This window comes from Dasypus novemcinctus, chromosome 30 (assembly GCF_030445035.2).
Source record: "Dasypus novemcinctus isolate mDasNov1 chromosome 30, mDasNov1.1.hap2, whole genome shotgun sequence".
In the NCBI taxonomy this organism is placed as follows: Eukaryota; Metazoa; Chordata; class Mammalia; order Cingulata; family Dasypodidae; genus Dasypus; species Dasypus novemcinctus.
The window spans coordinates 7,766,030-7,789,130 of NC_080702.1; the positions used below are offsets into that span (position 1 = coordinate 7,766,030).

The 23,101-nt window shown below is 39.1% G+C and overlaps 1 long non-coding RNA gene across 1 annotated transcript; it reads right to left on the reverse strand.

Annotated features, from left to right (window-relative positions):
- Nucleotides 1-10,132: 10,132 nt before the first annotated feature.
- On the reverse strand, nucleotides 10,133-22,618 carry LOC131276701 (uncharacterized). Its single transcript, XR_009184099.2, has 3 exons — nucleotides 22,576-22,618; nucleotides 11,358-11,393; nucleotides 10,133-10,256 (listed from the first exon to the last, which is right to left on the reverse strand). It is a non-coding gene; the product is annotated as an uncharacterized lncRNA (long non-coding RNA).
- Nucleotides 22,619-23,101: the final 483 nt, after the last annotated feature.

The following is a 23,101-nucleotide window of genomic DNA, read 5'->3' on the forward strand; positions in this document are numbered from 1 at the left end:
TGCTCGTGCTTTTGGTGTGATATTCATGAAGCCATTTCCTATTACAAGGTCCTGTAGATGTTTCCCTACACTGCTTTCCAAGATATTTATGGTCTTGGCTCTTACATTTAGGTTTTTGTTCCATCTTGAGTTGATCTTTGTATAAGGTGTGAGATGGTAATCTTTCATTTTTCTACATATGTATATCCAGTTCTCCAGGCACCATTTGTTGAATAGGCCATTCTCTCCCAGTTGAGAGGGTTTGGTGGCTGTATCAAATATTATATGGCTATATATATGAGGTCCTATATCAGCACTTTCAATTCGATTCCATTGGTCTGTGTGTCTCTCCTTATGCCAATACCATGCTGTTTTCACTACTGTAGCTTTGTAGTATGTTTTGAAGTCAGGAAGTGTGATTCCTCCTATTTCGTTTTTCTTTTTGAATATGTCTTTGGCTATTCGGGGCCTCTTTCCTTTCCAAATAAATTTCATAGTTAGTTTTTCTAGTTCCTTAAAGAAGGCTGTGTTGATTTTTATTGGGATTGCATTGAATGTGTAGGTCAGTTTTGGTAGGATAGACATCTTAATAATATTCAGTCTTCCTATCCATTGACAAGGAATATTCTTCCATTTATTTAGGTCTTCTTTGATTTCCTTGAACAGTCTTGTATAGTTCTCAGTGTATAAGTTTTTTACTATTTAGTTAAATTTATTCCTAAGTATTTGATTTTTTTATTTACTGTTGTGAATGGTACTTGTTTCTTGACTTCCTCCTGATCTTGCTCATTATTAGTTTACAGAAATGCTACTGATTTTTGCGCATTGATCTTATAACCTGCAACTTTACTAAACTCATTTATGAGTTCTAGAAGCTTTGTTGTAGACCTCTCAGGGTTTTCTATGTATAGGATCATGTCATATGCAAATAATGAAATTTTGACTTCTTCCTTTCCAATTTGAATGCCTTTTATATCTGGTTCTTGCCTCAGTGCTCAAGCCAGTACTTCTAAGACAATGTTAAATAGAAGGGGAGACAATGGGCATCCTTGTCTTGTTCCTGAGTTTAGAGGGAAGGATTTTAGGATTTCTCCATTGTAAATAATGTTGGCTGTAGGTTTTTCATATATACTCTTTATCATGTTCAAAAACTTTCCTTGTATTCTGATCTTTTGGATTTTTTATCAAGAAAGGGTGCTGTATTTTGTCAAATGCTTTTTCTGCATCTATAGATATAATCATGTGATTTTTTTCCTTCAGTCTGTTTATATGGAGTATTACATTGATTGATTTTCTTACGTTGGACCATCCTTGTATACCTGGAATAAATCCCACTTGGTCATGGTGTATAATTTATTTAATGTGTTGTTGAATATGATTAGCAAGTATTTTGTTAAGTATTTTTGCTTTTAGGTTCATTAGAGAAATTGATCTGTAATTTTCCTTTCTTGTGGTGTCTTTGTTTGGCTTCGGTACTAGGGTAATGTTGGCATCATAGAAGGAGCTCGGCAATGTTCCTGCTGTTTTGATTTTTTGGAAGAGTTTCAGCAGGATTGGTGTTAGTTCTTTCTGGAATGTTTTGTAGAATTCACCTGTGAAGCCGTCTGTCCCTGGGCTCTTCTTAGTTGGGAGGTTTTTAATGACTGATTCTATCTTTTTGTTGTGATTGTTTGTTAAGATCATCAATTTCTTCTTTCATCTATATGGGCTGCTTATGTGTTTCTAGGAATTTGTCCATTTCCTCTGAATTGTCATTTTTGTTGGAATATAGTTTTTCAAAGTGTCCTCTTATGATAGTCTTTATTTCTGTGGGGTCAGTGGTGATATCGCCTTTCTCATTTCTTATTTTGTGTATTTGCATCTTCTCTCTTTTTTTCTTTGTTAGTCTCACTAAAGGTTTGTCTATTTTGTTGATCTTCTCAAAAAACCAGCTCTTGGTGTTGTTTATCTATTCAAGTGCTTTCTTATTTTCCATTTCATTTGTTTCTGCTCTTATCTTTGTTATGTCCTTCCTTCTTCTTCCTGTTGGGTTACTTTGTTGTTGTTTTTCTAATTCCTTCAAATGTGCAGTTAGTTCTTCAATTTTTGCTCTTTCTTCTTTTATGATATATGAATTTATGGCTGTAAATTTCCCTCTCAGTACTGCTTTTGCCGCATCCCATAAATTTTGGTATGTTGTGTTATCATTATCATTTGTTTCAAGGTAGTCATTGATTTCTTTTGAGATTTCCTCTTTGACCCACTGTTTTTCTAAGAGTGCGCTGTTTAATTTCCAAATCGTGGTATGAAATCTGGGCCTATGTCCCTTGCAAATTTCCAGCTTCACTCCACTGTGGTCAGAGATATTGTTTTGTATGATTTCGATCTTTCTGAATTGACTAAGCCTTTCTTTGTGGCCTAGCACATGGTATATCTTGGAGAATGATCCATGTGCGCTTGAGAAAAATGTATATCCTGCTGTATTTAAGTGTATATATATGTCTATTAGATCCAGCTCCTCTAATATACTGTTCAAATGTTTTGTTTCTTTAGTGATTCTCTTTTGAGACGTTCTGTCAAGAATTGATAGTGTTGTATTAAAATCCCCCACTATAATTGTAGATGCATCTATTGTTTCACTAAGTTTTTCCAGCGTTTGCCTCACGTGTTTTGAGGTGCCCTTGTTAGGAGCATAAATATTTATGATTGTTCGATCTTCTTGACAGATTGTCCCTTTCACTGACATGTAGTATCCTTCTTTGTCTCTAACAATTGTTTCGCATTTAAAGTCTATTTTGTCTGATATTAATATAGCTACTATATATAGTAATATAGCTACTCCTGCCTTTTTTTGGTTATTGTTTGCTTGTATGATTGTTTTCAGCCATTCACTTTAAACCTCCATGAGTCTCTAGGTCTAAGATGTGTCTCTTGTAGACAGCATAGAGGTGGGTCATATTTCCTTATCCAATGTCCCAGTCTGAATCTTTTGATAGGTGAGTTTAATCCATTGATATTCAGTGTTATTACTTTCAAGGAATTATTTGTGTTAGCCGTAGTTTGATTGGAGTTGTGTTTGTAATATTTTGTTTGCATTTTTTTCCTTCTGTTTTTGTCTTTTTTGTTGCTCATACACTCTCCTCCAACTCTGCCTTTCCTGTTTTTTCCTTTCTTCCTGCAGAACTCCCTTTAGAATTTCTTGAAGGGGAGGTTTCTTGTTGGCATACTCTTTCAGTTTCTGTTTATCTGTGAATATTTTGAACTCTCCATCATGTTTGAATTCTAGTTTAGCTGGATAGAGTATTCTTCGTTGGAAATTTTTTTCCTTTAGTACCTTCACTATATCATACCACTGCCTTCTTGCCTCCATGGTTTCAAATGAGAAATCAGCATTTCATCTTATGGAGCTTCCTTTTTATGTGATGTTTTTCTTTTCTCTTGCTGCTTTTAGAATTTTCTTTGTCTTGAGCATTGGATAATTTGACAAGTATATGTCTTGGGGTGGGCCTGTTGGGGTTGATGACCAGTGGATTGTGCTGTGCTTCTTGGATATGTACGTCTGTCTCTTTCAGTAGATTTGGGAAGTTTTCAGCCATTATTTCCTGCAACACTCCTTCTGAACCCTTTCCCTTCTCTTCTCCTTCTGGAATGCTTATAATACATATGTTTGAGCGTTTTGCATTGTCCTTCAGGTGCCTAAGTCCCAGCTGGATTTTTCCTATCTTTTTATCAACCAATTCTATTATCTGTTTGATTTCTGATGTACTTTCTTCCCCATCACTAATTCTCTACTCTGCCTCTTCTAGTCTGCTGATATTTGCTGCAAGTGTAGTTTTGATTTCTTGAAGTGTGGTGTTCAGTCCCATCATATCTTATCTTTTTGCGTATGTCTGCTATTTCCCCTCCAAGTGTTGTCTTCATGTTGTTAACCTCTTCCTTTACTTCATTAAATTTGTCGGTGATAAATGTTCTGAGATCTTTCATTGATTGTGCAAAGTTCTGCTCCCCTTCCTGATTTTTAGTTTGTTCATTGGTTTCAGCCATGTTCTCCTGATTACTGGTTTGGTTTGTAGTTTATTGTTGCTGTCTGGTCATCCTTTTATCTTGATGGGATTAATCAGTTCCTTAGCTTCTTTGTCTAGTCTTGGAGATTAATTAGCTGTTGTTTTTGCATGAGTGTTATATCTTCTCTTTGTCACTTTGTTCTTCTTATTCTAATTTCTTACTGCTGGTTGAGTTCACTTTAAAGGAAAGTATTAGTGCTGGGAAAATGCAACTGTGTAAGCAAGGAAAAAGTGTAAAGTAGTATTGGTGATATATGTCAACAGAGCAACAATATGAGATCTGGGAGGATGGAGGTTAGATTCATGTAAATTGTGTAGCGTTATAGCAGTAGGTAGAGTACCTATAATGAGGTAGTCGACTGAATATGGGAGGAATATGGTATGAATTAAAAAGCTATTGCTTTCGTGAGAGAGGGAAAGAGAAAAGAAAGGCAATAGTTTCAAGAGTGGATAACAGAAAACAAAACAAAGGTATTAGAAATTAAGAGTTAGACACTTTCTGGATCAAAGAAAGGGAGGTGGAATATCAGAGAGACAGTAGATGATGGAGGCTATCAAGATGTAGGGGAAAGGGGATGGGATAGTGTAGATAGCCAAAATCTGTTCACACAGAAATGAGGCAGTGGAGGATGAGGAAACCCAGCAAATGTGAGGTGTTCCCTGTAGCACCTATTATATGGTTAAGATAACATAAAATAAGAAGATGAGGCACAAGAGAGAGAAAAAAAATAGAAGAAAGGAAGAAAGAAAAAGGGGTTGGGTAAAGGATGGGGAACAGATAGGGAAAAGAGAAAAAAGATATACACCAACCACCACAGCCACAATACCAATAAAAAAAAACCTAAATAACTGAAAATAAAGATTTTGGGGGATACACTTGTAGAAAAGACTAGGGGATAATGCAATGTTAGCAATCAGAACATTAAAAAAAATAAAATAGAATTAAAAATAAAAACAGAACAAAACAAAAGAAAAAAGAAATAACACAAATGTTGAGGGCTAGGACATTCAAGGACCTCAGATGGACCTCAGGGCATGATGGATTCAGGGATGGAAAGTCTGAGATATTGAAGACTCAAGAGGTGTGAGTCTCTGGGGTTTGGGCCACCAGGGTTTAGGGGACTCAGACCTGGCAACCTCAAGTCCGGTTAACAGGGAGCCTGGGAGCACTGCAGTGCATCACAGCCTTCAGGGATCCCCACAGCTGGGTGACAGCCCTATAGGTGAGGTCACATCGGCAAGCTCTATCCTGTGTTCTGTACCCCCCAATTCACTCACTCACTGGGGTCTATTCTGTCAATGTATCACCAACTGACTTCAGGACTCCTCCCACCCTGTGATCCCCCGGAATGGCCACCTGGGGGCGCCTCTAGACTGCAGCCAATTTAATGATGCAGATCAATAGCCAGGCCCCAGGGGTGGGGCTACAGCCAGAAATGCTAACAACAGAGTCCAAACCCAAAATTCCCATGCTTCGCAAATTATTCCCCTAATCAGCTTCCAAACTTCTCCCATGCTGCCAGACCCTGGTGGCGTCTCTTTATTGCTATCAACCCAAGTCCACTGCAGATCGGCAGCCGTGTCTGGGAGAGGGCAGGGCTCCAGTCGGAAGCACTACTGTTTGTGTCTGCAATCAAAAATTCCCCCGCTTCAAAATAAAACTCCTGTTTGTCTCCCCAAATCGGTCTGCAAGCGCCTCCTCTCCTGTCAACCCCCCAACAGGCTGCCTGGGGCTTATGAATTCCCCAGTACCACAGAGCCTCCAAAAAAAAAAAACACCACGGCAGCGCCTGGTGCCACAGCTCCGCCCACCCAAGGAGGGAGATTTCTGCGCGCAGCCGGGACCTCCATGTATATTTTATAGACGTATTTTCTCCGTTACCTTCCCACCAAATCAACGTCCAGACACCTCCCATCCTGCAAAAATCCTGAAACAGCCCGGTCCCAAAGAGCCTCCAACACTGCCCATCCACTTCTATGCAGGAGATATTATCAGGTGAGCTCACTCAGCCACCATCTTGCCCCACCCCTGTTTATGGCAATTTAAAAGCACAGGCAGCAGTGTGACAGCCTTGAAGTGGGATCTAGAAAGTTGATTGCACAGGATTCTTGAGTGTGACACTTGTATGGCCAAGTTATTTCAGATGGGGAAATGATTCTCCATAATGCTAATCTGGAAAAGTGACTAAAGTAACAGTTTATCACTGCTTTTAGATAAAACCATCAGCATACTTGTATGAAAGCAACATTTTAGCTAGATTAATATTAATCTATGTTTCGGATTATTTTTGAATTATTGAAAATTATACAGTTCCTCACATTTTTAAATAACCAATAATTTGGATTCATGTGATGCAGTGGTTAAGAAAAGATTTCTCAAACTTCATGCAGATACAATAGAGCAGGTGCTTATTATGTGCTATTGTCCTTTCCTTTTTTATCTAGAAAATAGAAAGCATGGATGTTGAAACATCATAGCCAGAGGTTGCATTTGAGAATCCAGACTCTGGAATCCACTTCCACTACTTGCTAACCCAATATATTAGGAACTCAGAAAACAGTAATGAGTCGATCATAATTTTTGTTATTAGTAACAGAGCTCCAGAGTTTGTAAAGGAATTAGGAATGGAAATAACACAGGGCTCCAATAGAGGAGGGTCTGGAGTAAAAGGCAGGAAAGCCAAGGCAAGGTCACAAACTCAGGAGGCAAGCCTCTAGATTTCTTAGATTAGATCCCATGGGGGCTTTAGAAACAAAAAATAAGATAAAACTCAATTATTAGAAAAAACAACTTTTCTAGGCTTATGGTTCAGGAGCTGGGACATGTGGAGGCATTGGGGTGAAGCCAGGATGTACCCCATTAGCCTCTAATTTGCCAACTTATCACCATAAAATTTAGGACTGATAAGTTAGGGAGCTCTGGTGGCTTCTCTCATAAACCATTCATGGGGACCTTCCCGCAAAACATTTGCCTCTTTAGTGGTTCCCACCCCTTTCATAACTTCTTTGCCGGCAGCAACTCCAATTGGCCTTTTAATGTCTTTAGCACAGGTGACATGGAGATGAAACAGATGGAGACCTGGCTACTTTGGTGCCAAGGTAAGTCCCAGAACCACTGCACCCAGAGGAAAAGCTACAGGACCCACATGTGGACATGAGCTGAGGGTGGCCCTGGGGAAAATATGTCATGACTCCCCTGTACTCATCAAGATCTCAAGGGGAGAGCCTTGATTAGGACATTAGGGACCTGCCTACTCCTTCTAACATCTCAATGCTCTTTTGGATTCTTCATTCTCTTTCCTCGATGTCCACCATACCCACATTTTTTCTCACTCTGCCACATTTTTCCTTGGGCAATGTGAACATTTCCAGTATGAATGACGGACTAATTCCTTTACCCACAATAAAAGTCATCAAGCCATATCCTGGCAAAGACTTGATAGAGATGGAATTCCCCTCCAGATAAAGTACACCCAATGGGTGATATCATTGCCCAGTTCAAACATCCCCTAAGCCAGGGGTTCCATGGACCACTTTGCCAGTCAGGGGAAAACCACAGACCCCTTACTAAGTCCACACTATACAGTGTTTTAATATGTCACATCTGCACCTACACATCCCCAAAATAATACTTTTTAAAATTTAAATTAAAACTCACTGCCCTAAGCTAATAGTCTGTTCTTCAACTTTACACCATCCATCCGAGAGCACATCATACATATGCCCCCCACCAAATACAGTATATATTTTGTGAAATTATAAAAGCCACAATGTTTCAGAAAGTGTTCCCATCCCTGAACTCCTCTACAACTGGGTTGACTTGTGCTGAGGGGACAGTGGGGACACCTGACCCAGGCCTGAGGTCAGTTTTCATATTTCCACTTTTGAATCCAGTTCTCATCGTATGGCTATAAACAAACCTGTGAACCATTTGAATATGTGAAGAGATGTCTTGGCTAAGCTTGTAAATAGCCTCTCCTCTTCTCAACCCAATTTGAAAGGTTTATTCCTCTGAACCACTCCCTTCTATCACATACCCTTTCATTTAGAGGAAAAAAGAACAGAGAAAGGAAATTTCTCTGTGTGTCCCCACAAACCCACCACCTAGGGCTACTGTGTCCAGCAGTCAATAGCCAAGGTCACCACACCTGTGTGTGCAGCTATCACCATTCATGGACCTGCCTGCCCAGACTCTGGGCTTGAGAGAGGTTACGTGATCATTGAAATTTTCATTGGGGCTGAGAGGAAAACAAGTCCCACAGTAGACTCCCTGGCTGTTCCCTGTGTACACACATAGATACAATAGCTCTAGAGTGTGTTCAGGGGTAGAAGAATTACAAGTGGTAGAATGTTTTCCAATTCATTAAGGCTAAACAAAAAAAAATGGAAAGCAGGGCCATCTCCCCCATTTTAATCAGTAAAGAAAGGAGACTTCGGTGAAGGTGTCTTCTTTTCTCACAATAAATTGATAGACATAGATTACTTCCACCTTCTGATCTCAGCACTGAGGCAGCCCCAGACTTCCCCTTCTCACATTGGAGATATGTGATGCTGCAGGTCTCCCATCTTCCTGGATGGCAATTTCTGTTTCTAGTAAACCTGTGTATCCCCATCCATCCCATCCTTCTCAAGAAAGGGAGGATAGGGAGGACCTTCCTGAGGCAGGACTGGGATTGGATCTCTATGAACTTTATAGATTCATAGAAATTTTAATGGATGCTTTTTGAAATTTTTAAAATGAAAAGGTAAGGAAAACATATTTTAAATGTAAGATATCTGAGCACATGAAAATGAGCTGCCTGGTGGCAGTGGATGTGCAATGTCAGTATTAAATTCCCTCTATGAACAAGGGCTTCTTTTAGAGGCCAAAACAGGCACCTAATAGGTGTTAAAACTACCACTTTATTTAAGCTCAAGCTATTGGAATACTCTAAACCTCAACCCAAATGTGGCAGAGACAGACACAACACCCTTATTTGAACAAAGAAATATATCTTTAAAGAATTTTTTAAAAATTTAGAACAGAAAATGTGGAATGGGGCTGGGTTTGGGGAAGAAGATTTATGATTCGGTGGGGGAGACACAGGACATAAAGCATAGCAGGGGGAAGTGGTGACGGCGGTCTCGGGGACCTTGCACTCTTGGTACATGCTGGTGGGCCCTGATGGGAGTCATCAATTCCATGGGTGGAATGGTAGAAGTACGGCTTGGACGCAGTTGCTGGGAGACTAACACTGACCTAGTTGATTTCAATGCAGCTTGGTGGCTATTTCTTTTTCTCCCTAGACAAATCCACCATAGCATACGGCTAAGCCTCTTCCGATGTTTGCTTTCTTGAGGTCCCTGTCCCTTTTGGGGCAAGAACTGGGGCATCACACTCTCTGTTGATCCCCCATCCTGAGAAGGGTCGTCCATCATCTCTATTCCAAGGGAGGGCCCTGACCCTGACTCTCTTTCTGGGTATTCTCCCAATGGGAAATCCCCGGGGTCCTCTTTTCCTGTATTTAAACTGGCATCTTTGACCATGCAAGAGGTCTTAACCTTAGAATCCCTTTGTTCCTGCAGGTGCATGTTGCTCCCTCTGTTCTCTAGGTGGATATAGAGGCCCTGGGAATTGGCCATGTTTCCTCTACACATATTTGGGAACCAGGTCTCATAGTCCTCAGAAGACAAACTAGGTAAATTGGGGAACCCTTAAGCAGCACAGCCAGGAGGAGACTGGCTCTGTGGCTCTCCCTCCAGTTGGAGCGTTGGCTCACTATCAGGATAAACTTGCAGAGGTGATTTCCCTACGTCCTGCTCCCCCATTAGGTTCAGTATTGTTGGGCATTCATCAGGTGATATATTCCTTATATTGAACAATTGTTCGATAATTTGGGAATCTGCAAAATCACTAGCCCATGGGGAATCTCCTGATTTGGGTCTGGAGACAATGGTCTCCCCAGCCTTGATGGTTTCCTCATACAACTGCCCTGGTTGATCGCCAGTGCTCAGGAAGGGAGGGGGCCCTGGGAAGTCCCCATCAATATCAGGTAAAACTACAGTTTTTTCAGAATTGAGTCCACATTTCCATCTGTATTTTCTTGGAAATACTTCTTCCTCCTTTCCTTTCTCCAACACCACCTGGACAACCACTATCCTTGTTCTATCAAGGGGCTCCTGAAGAAAATGGTGAAGGCCAAAGAAGCCACTTGATGCCTTATGACAGCATTCGTGGTATGCCCAGGATGAGGCCTGTGAAAGATGAAGAGAAAGACACACTTTATGGAGCACAGTGTGGGAATGTGGAAAAGACAAGCTCTTGTCATGTAACTGCCTCCAGGAGAAGGCTGAAATGAGCAAGCCTGAGTCCTGAGGCCTGATATTGTTAGAACAGAAGGCTTTAATCCAAAGGGACAATGTGGAGTTGAGCTCTCTGGGCCAGTATTCAATAGAAAAGGAGGCAAGTCAGACTGAGTCAGTATAAGATGCATATGTGGTATTGGAATGGAAGAGCGGGTGGTGGAGCATGGCAGGCGAGTGATTCATGGGATTCATGGGATGGTGGACTTGGGGGAGAGAGGGATATCCTGAGATTGTGGGCCCAGCTAAGGACATCCCTCTTGACTCTGAATTGACCCAGAAAGAATGAGGGCCTGGGACCCAGTTCTTACTGTCATTTCTTAGGCAAACTGCAGACCTTCATTTTTCATAAACTATATGACTTTCTACCTAGAATGCAAAGAACTGTGTTCTTTTCTTTTTATTCTTTTAAAGAGAATAAAATGTTTTCTCCTTTTCCTTCTTTGAACATCTCAAAGTACTTTATGCACATGATCCTCTACTGATACTGCAGTCAGTGCTCTGTGATGAGGAGAGTGTAATCTCCAATCTTTAGGTGCCTGGGGGGCCTTGTAAGATTCTGCTCCAAGGCCAGAGCTTGTGCTTAGCATCTGACCAGAGGCCTTCCAAGGCTCAGTCTCACTCTTCGGGTCAGCTTCACCCAGAGACACCAGACTTGGGAAGGAGAATGATGAATAATTATCATAGCGGCTGTTTGATGCTGACATTAAGAGACATTTCTCCCCCAAATATTTCCTATATTCTTTTAATAACCCAGCCCAGGGACCCTGAGTCACAGCACTTGAAATTTACCCTGGTGTCCTCTGCCACCCCCAAGGAGACAAGAGTGTGGATAGAAGCCTCTCTGCTGCCTCACCCTGTTTCCCTAAAGAAAGGTTTCATCTTTCCTTAGAGGGTCCATCTCTGTGGAAACATAAATGATTTAGTGAAGTGGAAGGAGCAGAGAAAGCAAGAGTCCATCTATGATGGGGATTGGATCTGGGATTCCCTTACCTCATCTCTGTCTCCATCTTCCTCAAATAGATTCATCTGGATTACGAACAGAAATAGGAAGAGCAATAACCCACACAGTAAGAACACATTGCATACAAGCATCCATGCGGAAGTACTTGTGCTCATCCATGGGGCACTGTGGCTTCTCGGGAAGTAGAAATCTGTCTCCGTCTTCCCAGCACACAGCTGCCTCAGGCAGCACTGAGTACTGAGAGCTGAGCCTGCGCTGCCTGGAGATACAGGCCCACATCACAGAGCCCCAGAACAATCAGAGAGGGTGGGGGAGGGGCAGAGGGAGGGGCCAGGGCCCCTCCCCCACCTTAAAGACCCCACAGTACAGCCAACTGCACAGTTACAGAATAGCATATGTATACCTCAGTACAATATCATCAGATAGGAACTGTTCCTGCTTTATTCCTTGGTGCTTTCAGCTTTGATGCCATCAAACCCATAGCCCAGAGTGTTTGATGCTTTCTCAATAATTTTTTTTGCAAATTCTTAGTACGTTACACTTTCGGTATTTCTCTGCCCTCAACTCCAGCTTTGCCACCTTTCTGCTTGCTTGTATGAACCCAGGTATAAAATTATGCTATCTTTCAAGTTTACCCAAACTATTCCATTTTGATTAAACACACACAAACAAACCCACATAAACTCATGAGTTGGCAATGTAGATGTTATTTCAGATACTAAAAGGGCACCCAACAAGTTTGAGAGAGATGCTAGGACCCCCCCCCCATGCCAAATAATTTAATTAGTCAGACCTAGTAATTTTTGTGCAGCAAAATCATTTTATGGGCATTCTGCCCGAAAGCCTCTCTGATAGCTCCTCTCAGCCCATAGCACCCACCTTGCTGGTCCCTGTCTTCCAGGCCCCTATATCCTCCCCAAAATTTCTCCCAGAAGCTCTTGAAAGTCTTGACCCCAACCTGTCCTAAACCCACTGGATTTTGAGACCAGCTGAGGAGAATCTGAAGTATTATAAAGGAAATATTAACTTTTTAAAAAAGTATTTAACCTATGTTACTTATTTTGTGAAAAGATTTCTGATTTTTGACTTCTACTTTTTAAGTTTTAACCAAAATACTATTGGCCTCTCAATAATTCTTAAAACAATGAATATTAAATAGCTATATTCACTCACACATGCATACATAGATATTTATCTCCCATTTCAGCAGGCATATAGCATAGCTGTAATAATGACAGCTTCATTATTAAGATTACAAACCATGGAAATAACTCTGATTTTCTCCTGTCAGACTTGACCCAGAGCACCCAGACCAGTTTAAGTAGGAAAATAATATATGAAGAAGATACATGAAAAATAAGGATTAGGAGAGAAAACTAGCCCATCTGAGAGAGAAACATAGTAGAAAGCAACCACAGTTAAATCAGTTTGGTATAATACCAGGATAGAGACAAAATTAAAGGAAACAGAGTAGAATCTAGAAATTGATCTAAATGCCAATGGGAATTTGGGGCATGCAAATCAATACAGGAGGTTTTCCAGATAATTGGGAAGAAAGCTGCAGTCAACATAATCTGATAAGACAAGTGGGTAGCCAAAGAGATGGATTTCCAGAATGAAGGGAAATGGGAATCTGAGACGTTTGTCCAGGAGTAACTGGGCACTGTCCTCTGTTTCTCCCACAAGTGATAATATAGACCTGATGACCTGGAATTTATACAAGGAAACTCAGTATTTCTATGTATTTCCATTAATGGAAATGCTTAGTTGCATGTGTGTGCATGTGCATTTTTCTGAAGGGATTATAAAAATATCAAATCAAAAAGACTGTAGCATGGTATTAACTAAACTTTCCAGGTCTAGCAGATTCTGTTGTGAGAATAAATCACCTGGAGTTGCTGTGCATAATTCAAGGCTCTAAACACCAATGGAAGCTCCTATGAGAAGTGCTGTGTCTCCTCCTTTCCTGGGTGACCACCTCTCTTCTAAAAATACTGTGTGGGCTTTTTTGTGTATGAACTGTTACTGCCCATTAATTTGCCACTTGAAAAGCTGCTGAACCTATTTATAGGAAACATTAGTTCTTTACTTCATTCCTTCCATAAAAGTAGTATCACTAAAATCAAAGAGAAAGGTAAAAAAAGGAAATTTTAAAAATCAAAGGAACAATGTATAGCTTTTAAAAGCATGGCTCAATAAGCTTTGAAAATATTGGCTGGTAAACTCATATACATGAGTTTTAATAGACTCATTTGTAAAATGTTGGCTACCCTGGAGATAAAAATATTCTCTTCAAAGATATGGCAAGACTTTCAGTGCCAATCACCATTCTCAATTAGCAAAGATTTTATTGTATTTTTCCTCTTAACTGAGCACAATTAGTAACCAGTACCACACTGTCATTTAAATATACCTGTAAAATTACAGGTTATCTTATTGGAAGATATTAAAAAATCAAACTATCTTTCTGGTACAAGTTTTAAGAAACATATTTCGTTCCATTTAGTAGCTGGCTTTCCTCAAAAACTAATGATACTTCTCTCTTTTTTTTTTTTCTTTTTGTTGTTTGTTTTTTCTCTCTCTCCATTTATTCTTTCTGTAAGAAGAATCATAAGATAATTAATAGCCTTATCTGTGAAGAGATGAGTGTGTGGGTTTTCAGTTTTAATATTTTTCCCTTCATACTATTTATATCTTCCAATTATATAAGTGCATATTGTTTTTAATTTTAATTGAAATCATGCTAAAAGTGGACTTCTGGGCCAAGAGATTATGCAAACTCTCCCAGTCTTATGTTTAATGCTTTGGTACAAGATAGGTATTTCACAGGAAATATTTACAACCCTGACTTCTAGGTTGTAGACCCTGAGAGAAGAGTTCAGAAGTAAGTGATCCCAGGAAGGAAAAGATGATCAGGAAAGTGAGACAGAGAATGGGAGGTAGCTATGAAGTACATGTTAACAAGTCATTCTTCTGGATCTGGGGATTGACTGGGGATCTGGGGGTCAGTGTGACCCATGTGTATCAGAGTCATGCTACTGGAGGGATAGTCTGCAGAAGGTAATTCCCAGTAGTGCTAATTCTCTGCCTATTCCAGTTTGCCAGGGGCCTGTGGAGATGAGGCTCTGGATGCCAGAGATAATCAATAGGAAATTGGCAATCAGAGAAGTGGTGCAAGACAGTCCTAACACCTGAGGAGGTACCAGTGGTGAGGCTTCAGGAATACTTCAAAGGCCTGGGTGTGTACTTAGACTGGTGGTGTACTTTACCTTATCTTCCTCTGATTTAAAGTTTCAAATGCCTATTGGCTCTCTACTGCTTGGGGTTGGCCACTTATGAGTGTCGAGGGCTGATCAGTGATTCTATAGAAGGGCTCCTCTGGAAGGGAAATAATTACTCTGAGGCTGGTTTGAAGGTAGATGAACTTCAGGTATACAGTGGGTGACTGTTCATTTTTGTTTGCCTACCAGAAGATTTTCTGCTTCCAGAAACATCCTCAATTTGTACTTTGGGAGCTCCCCTCACTCCTGCACATACTTTCCATCCACACGAATCAAGACAGACATAGGCAGTTCAAGTCAGGTGTTGGAAAAAACCAACTAGAGCAAGTGTCAATAGATTTTCTGTAAAGAGCCAGATAATAACTATTTTGCTCAATATTTGTGAACTAAGAGGCAAAATGTAGGAAAGTTGTATAACAAAAAGGAAAACAAATCCCAAAAATTTTTACTGAAAAAAATGAAATTATAATAATATTTATTTTTAATACAAGTCTACTAAGGAGAAAGGGATTATTTTCTCTTTGGAAGATTAGATTTCACTTAATTGGATTAAAAGTTAGAAATCCTTATTATCCAAATCAATTGCAACTGTTAATCTGTTAATGCTGATTTGTAATGTGATTTTATGTATTGTATCTTTGAAAATGTCTTTTAAGACAGACAGGCACTGCTAAGTACTGATACCAGGTCATAAGCATTTGGTTTTAACTCAGTATCTATGTCATTTGGAAGTCTATTAGATTCTTTTATTGATATTTGTTTTTTAGTACGTCTTTGCCATGCAGATTAGTCACCTCCAGTTGAAGATTAGGTGGAAGCACTTGTATTGAGATCTGAAATATGCTTCAGGACTGTAGTATGAGCTTGGAAAATATAGACAAATTTTTGTGAGAGATTGGATTTCTCACTTCTTATTTTAACTTTTAAGAGTCTAGGAAGTATAGAAAGCAGTTCAACATTACTTGTGATTCAAGCAGTGTTAGTTGTTTTCAAAACGACTTTACCAGAGGATAATTTCACACAAAAGCACTGTTTTGCCTTGTAAATTTAGGTTTAATTCACAAAGAAATATTATCAAACCTATAGCAAAAGCTAATTTAAAAAAACATGCAGTGTTTCATAATAATGGCTGAAGATGGTTCTCATTCAGAAAAAATTCAATCTCAGTACTGAACTCAATCTAAATAAACCTTATCATTGGGAAGCCATAACACTTCTGTGTGGTAGGGCAAATCAGGACATTCAGTTTCTACTGCTTATAAAAATTCAGGAAAAAATCATGATTATTTCACAAGAGTAAATGAAGTTCACCTCTGACACTACCAGTTCAAGAACACATTACAGATTCAAATGTTTTATGTAAGCTACCTGCCAATAAATAATATAATGAATAACCATAGGCTTTATACATTTTACATTTTCACAAGCATTGTAAATTTGTCTGACCAAATCGATTGCTGCTCGACCTGTATTTTTACTACTTTTACTTATTACAGGTCTTAGCAGATTCCACTTCAGGTAGTACTGAATTAGTGTTTTCTTAAATTCTTTGAAAATATTCTTGCCTGTAAATGTTCCACAGAGAGTATTTATAGGGCTAATTCTTGACATACTTCAAACCCTTTATTTTTATTTTTTTTTTATTTTTATTTTTATTTTTTTTTTATTTATTGACTTTGTAATAATATTACATTAAAAATATATATGTGAAGTCCCATTCAACCCCACCCCCCCAGCAACACTCATTCCCATCATCATGACACATCCATTGGATTTGGTAAGTACATCTTTGGGCACCTCTGCACCTCATAGTCAATTGACCCTTAAACAAACAACTGAGCAGTATAGGTTGCATCTGTCAACTCACCCAAGGAAATGCTCTCAAAGTTGTTTGTCTTTATTTTAATTTGCAATTGTTGTTACAAATGTCCTCAACTCTTCACATAAGTATTCAATCAAACATGATCCAATTAGTTTATCATAAATCACTGGCTTTTCTTGCTTATTTAATAAATGAGCCATCTGAAAGTTTACTTTGGTTGTGTGTCCATTTTTTATTTTTGTGAAGAATTTCTGTTGAAATGAGATTAAAGAAAAAAAACTTTCAAATTTTCCTGATCAATATTTTCCTGTGTGTTGGTATATTTTGATGAGTGTTCATTCTGGCAATGTCCATATATGACATATTCTTTTATCACATCCATACTGTCACTGCATCATAAACACAATGATGTGGATTTAATAATAAAATAATTCACATCCCATTGTTCATTAAATGTGTGACATTCCATATTAGCTTTCTATTGCTAATGTAACAAATTACCATGAGTTTAGTGGCTTAAAACAACACAAATTTATTCTCTTATAGTGCTGGAGGTTCAAAGTCTGAAAGGAGTCTTATGGGGCTAAAATCAAGGTGTCAACTGGGCAGTTCCTTCTGGAGTCTCCAGGGATTAATCTATTCCTTGCCTCTTCCAGCTTCTAGAGGCTGCTGGCATTCCTTGGCAGTTCCCTGCATCTTTGCAATCTCTGCTTCTCTCATTACATCGCCTTCTCTCTACATCTGACTTTCCAGCATCCTTCTTAGAAGGAGCTTTGTGATTACACTGAAGCCACTAGGATAACCCAGGATTTTCTCCACATCTCAAGATCCTTAATTTAGTGGCCAGTCTCGAAGCCAAACTCAGCATGTAAATGCAATGCCTTCCCCCCAGCGTGGGACATGACACCCGGGGATGAGCCTCCCTGGCAACGAGGGACCACTATCAACTACCAACTGATGATGCAACTGGAAAATGACCTTATACGGAAGGTTCAATGCGGATCAGCAGAATATCCATGTCTACATAAAATACCATGACTTTAAAATGCTGTTTGACCTAAAGTAAGGGGGAAATGGAAAGGAGAAATGAGTTTATATGGCTACGAGTTTCTAAAAAAGAGTCTGGAGGCTGGCAGAAGGTTTGCCCTCATGCACAACTGAGCAGAGTCAGAGAGACAGATAAAGCAGATACAACCCCCAGATATTGGTTCCTTTGAGGGCTAAAGAGACCCATGGGAGTTATGGTCATGGCCGATGGGGTTAACTACCAGGGCAGATGGCCCCTCTTTGGAAATGGTGTTTATGTGTGATGAATCTGGACTCAGATGGGATCTCCCTTCATAAGACTTTCATGCTAATGTGCTGGAGGTGCAGTTAATGTTGGGGTTTAAGATATATTTAGGGGATTTGAATCTCTGGACTGACAATGTGATAGCCAGATCCTGAGCCTCAACAGACTCCAGCACCTACAATCTGATTTATTGGACTTACCACACTCAGCTAAGATGGAGGTGAAGAAGGACAACCACCACACCATGGAGCCTAGAGTGATTACAACTGAAAATGGGAGGATTGCATCTAGCATCCAGGTGGAATCTGAGCCTCCTCTTGACATAAAGGTGCAATGGACACAACCAATCCAGTGTCCGCATAGAAGAGGTGGCATTGGATTGGGAAAAGTGGACATAATGGACAAAGGGTATGGGGAAAGGCAGGAAGAGATGAGAGGTGGAGGCGTCTTCGGGACATGGAGCTGCCCTGGATGGTGCTTCAGAGGTAATCACCGGACATTGTAAATCCTCACAGGGCCTACATGATGGAATAGAGGAGAGTATGGGCCATGATGTGAACCAATGTATATGAGGTGCAGAGGTGCCCAAAGATGTACTTACCAAATCCAATGGATGTGTCATGATGATGGGAACGAGTGTTGTTGGGGGGGGGGAGAGGGGGGGTGGGGGGGTGGGGTTGAATGGGACCTCACATATATATTTTTAATGTAATATTATTACAAAGTCAATAAAAAATAAAAAAATTAAAAAAAAAAAAAAAAAAAGATCCTTAATTTAGGCATAACTGCAAAGTCCCTTTTGCCAAAAAATTTGGTAATAATTTCCCAGGTTTCAGGGATTAGGATATGGACACCTTTGGGGTATTCAGTCTACCACACATACAAAGCCTACTTTTCTCTTCTTTAATTGTTTTGAAATGGTGGATATGCATTGATAATTTTAAAAATAAAATAAAACATTGTAGTATGATAATATGTGTTTTGAAATGGTGTCAAATTGTAACTGTCACTGCAAGTTGTAATGTGCTGAGTCTGATGAGAAAGTCACATACAGTCTAAGTTGCAACTACTTAATTTGCTTTTGTATGATCAAAACAGCCATAGACAATATGCAAATGAATAAGCATGGACATGTTCTACACTGAAATTTAAATTTCATATAATTTGCATGTGCCATGGAATATTAATATTCTTTTGCTTTTGTCAACCAGTAATAAAATATAGAAATTATCTTTAGCTATCAGGCCATACAAAAATAGGTGGCAGGCTTGATTTGACACGTAAGCCATAGTTTTCTGATTACTAGCATAAACCAATAGACACACAATATCCATACAAGATCTGCAGATATACCTTGGACCACCAAGTGATTTTTTTTAAAAGAGAGAACATTGACAATTAATAATAAGGAGAAGGGAAACAGATGTGGCTCAGGTGACTGGGCTCCCACCTGCCACATGGGAGGTCACTGGTTTGGATCCCAGTGCCTCCTCAAGAAGATAGCAAGCTGTCACAACAGGCACGTGCAGCAAGCTGACACAAAAAGAGACACAAGAAGAAGGAAAAAAGCATTCTGAGAGACACAACAAAAGCAAGGAGCAGAAGTTCCTTGTGTCTCCTAAAGAAGACAACTAGGTCATGTGACAGGCAGGTGTGGCAAACTGGCACAATGAGATGATGTAACAAGAGATGTGGGGAGGAAAAACAGCATGAGAGACACAACAAAGCAGGGAGTGGAGGTGGTTCAAGTGATTAGTCACCTCCCTCCTACATCAGAGGTCCTGAGTTCAGTTCCCAGTGCTTCCTAAAGAAACAAGGAAGACAAACAGACACAGCAAGGGAGAAACAACAAGGGAGTGGGGAGAAATAAAATAAATCTTTAAAAAAAATAGATGACAGAGGTTTATTTTTTAAAAATTAAGAAGTTCACATGAAAACCTTGCTTTCTGCCTCCTCTTATAAAATCTGAAGATCCAGAAATACTGGGTCCACATGGCAACAATTTACCTGTTTTTTTAAGGTCTGCCCATCTGGACTATTTCAGTCTTTATGCCTTTGAGTTTGCAATCCAAGATTCTTACCCTTCTAGGTTTTCTCTTAAGGTTAAATGTCTTAAATTCTTTCAACAATTCCTTCTGGGCCATCATTTCTCAACTCTCTACTATCTAGAATGCTTTCCTTTGTACCAGTTCTTTTCTCACCTAAAATGACATCCAGAACATTTCCCATTTAACACTTTCAATTCAGTGTTGTTAATTACATTACCACTCTTGTGCTGCCATTGCCAATATCTATTACTCTTTTTCATCACTTCAAACAAATACTGCTCTCATTAGGCAATAAGGTACCCCTCACCTCCCCACCCCTGGACTCTGGTAACTTGTAATCTCCTATCTTTCTCTCAGAAATTTGTTTATTCTAGATATTTCATATAAGTGAGATCATTATAATATTTGTCATTTGGTTCCTGGCTTATTTCACTCAGCCTGATAACTTCAAGATTCATCCATGTTGTAGCACATATCACAACTTCTTTTATGGTTGACTAATATTTCATTTTGTTTACCCATTCATTTATTGATGGATACTAGGATTGCTTCCACCTTGCAGCTATTGTGAATAATACTGCTATGAACATTGGTCTACAAAGATGTGTTCCAGGCTCTGCTTTCAGTTCTTTTCAGTATATACCAAGATGTGGGATTGCTGGGTCATATGGTAATTGATGCCTTTTTAAAATCACAAGTAGTCAAGTTAGAGGTGAAATTGTGTTTCTGTATTTGCTCAGGTTTCAGGTGTTTGTTGTCCTTAAAGGGTATGCTTTTTCAGAGTGCTAAGAGTATCATCAATGTAAATTTTGCCTTGTCTCACACCACACTTGCTTCTCCAAAATTTGCCACAGTCATATTTGATTTGTATTTTCTACTCTGTGACTACAGTTACATTATATACAAAGAGGTTATAAAAAAACTTCCCACTTGAAGAAAAATACAGAGAGATATGTTTCTCTAGTCACTTTTGATTAGCTCTAATCTGGCTCTCCAGAGAGAAAGGACATGACATTGGACATTGAACCCCTCTACTAAAAAAGGTGGTTCTTAATAGCACTGAGGGAAAAGGAAAAATTCTTTTGATCTTGTATTTTAAACTTAAATTTTAATTTGCACCATAAAATTTAAATAACTGTCCACTAAGTGTCATAGTGAATGGATTAAGTATTTTGCTCATGCTAAGTTACATTACACATGTAACTTCAGATTCCTTTGTATCTGCAAGAACTTTGAAGACTGCTTATTAAATTAGTAATGACCACCAGTCAAAGACTGTCAACCTTTGTATACTCACGAGCCTTGCCCACACATCAAAAATAGATGCTGCAATCCTTTCTGTTCATGAGCATAAAGTAATCATATGACTATGATTAATAAATTCTGTGTTTCTCATGGGACTGTCAATAATCATATCTCTAGCTTCATCCAGAGTCTGCTCTTTAAATGCTAATGAATGAAGAGGCCAATTGATTGCTTACACTTTCCAAAAGGCTGATCATAATGGGAACACTTCTGATCAAAATGTTTTACCCCTATTATCCTAAAGTAAAGCAAATTTTGTGTTCCAGAAATAGAAATGGATCAGTAGCCTAAACCCATTTAAAATGATCATTTTACTTTTCTGTTTAGTTTTTTATTTTATGCAATGAGTAGATAGTCTTTAAAATTAAAGAATACATTTTGAAGAAATTATAACCTTTACCCTTTTACATGTGAAGGAATAGGAGTACCTATATTTACAAGTCAATTAAGAAGAAACCAAAAAGAAAAAAGGAAAAAAAATTAATGTGTAATACAATTGGCAGCCATATTGCTATTTTTCAAGAAAGTGTATTTTTTCCATTAGTTCACTCAGTGAAAATATGCTGAGAACGCACTATATGTTATACACTATACAGGGAGATAAGGGGATAGAAAATTTCTAAAACAAGGAGTTTTGTTTAGTAATTTGATATTTATTTATTGTGTAAAATAAACATAACTGTAATCAATCCCATGAAGGCATCAGAAGTGACAGAATGGAGGAAACAGTAATTCAGAACAAAGTTGATTGGTGACTGCCTTGAGGGAGCAGGAAGCTTCAGTGAGAATATAAAGCTTAATTTAGTTCTCAAAATGTAAAGAAATAAGGAGGAGTTCACCAGTCAGATAAGTGGAGCAAGAACAATCCAGGAAGATCTCAGGTGAGTAAAAAGAAAGGGTGGCATGGAATGCATAGCCCTTTAGGGAATTGTTCAGTTACTCATTATTGATAGAAGATTGGGGGGGGGGTGGTGATAGGAGGTGATATTGAAGAGGAAGGCAAGCCTTCACTGTGTGTGTATATTTCTGTGTCCATGGTTACATGAGTATGGATAGAAGTTAAATAGTTGTTTCTAAGAATTAAAATGGCTACCCAAGCTATTTATGTATATATGCAATGTAGCAATACAGGGGAAAATATAAGTGAGTGTCAGATTTGCTATTTTATTCTCCTAACCCCATTGCCTCAACACCTTGTCCCCAACACTCCAACCCAAACAGCATATAAAAGCAAAAATATATTTGGCACAGAATAAGGTATTCGATGAGTATGATCTATATATACTAATGACCTGGTAAGATACAAATTATAATACACTCAAGTCTTTATTTATTATCATAACGAATGACTCTAATGATAGATTCAACAAATTCCCTAAGTTGGTTTAATGTACTGTTTATTGAGCTATACTTTAAATGTAGTAAAATGACCCTTTTTAGTGTAAGATTCTATGGGTTTGACAAACACATACACTTATGAATATAATTAAAATACAGTACAGGAAAACAGATGTGGCTCAAGCGATTGAGCTCCCTCCTACCACACGGGAGGTCCCTGGTTTGGTTCCCAGTGCCTCCTAAAGAAGAAAGAGAGCTGGTGCAACAGACAGGCACACCAGGCTGACTCAACAAGATGATGCAACAAGAGACACAAGAAGAAAGAACATAATGAGAGATACAACAAAGCAGGGAATGGAGGTGGCTCAAGTGATTAGGTACCTCCTTCCTCCATTGGAGGTCCAGGTTCAGTTCCCGTTGCCTTTCTAAAGAAACAGCAAACAGACTCAGAAGTGCAAACAATGAGGGGGTGGGGAGAAATAAATAAAATTTTTTAAAAAATACAGTATGTTACTATCACTCAAATGTGTAATTACCAAAATGATCAAAATATAGTATGGGTCCATCAGCCCCCAAAATTTCTTCATGCCATTTTGTGATTAACTCAATCCAATGGCAGCAACTGATCCACTTTTTGTCTCTGTGTTATGCATTTCCCAGAGTGTAACGTATTTGGAATCAGTTTGTA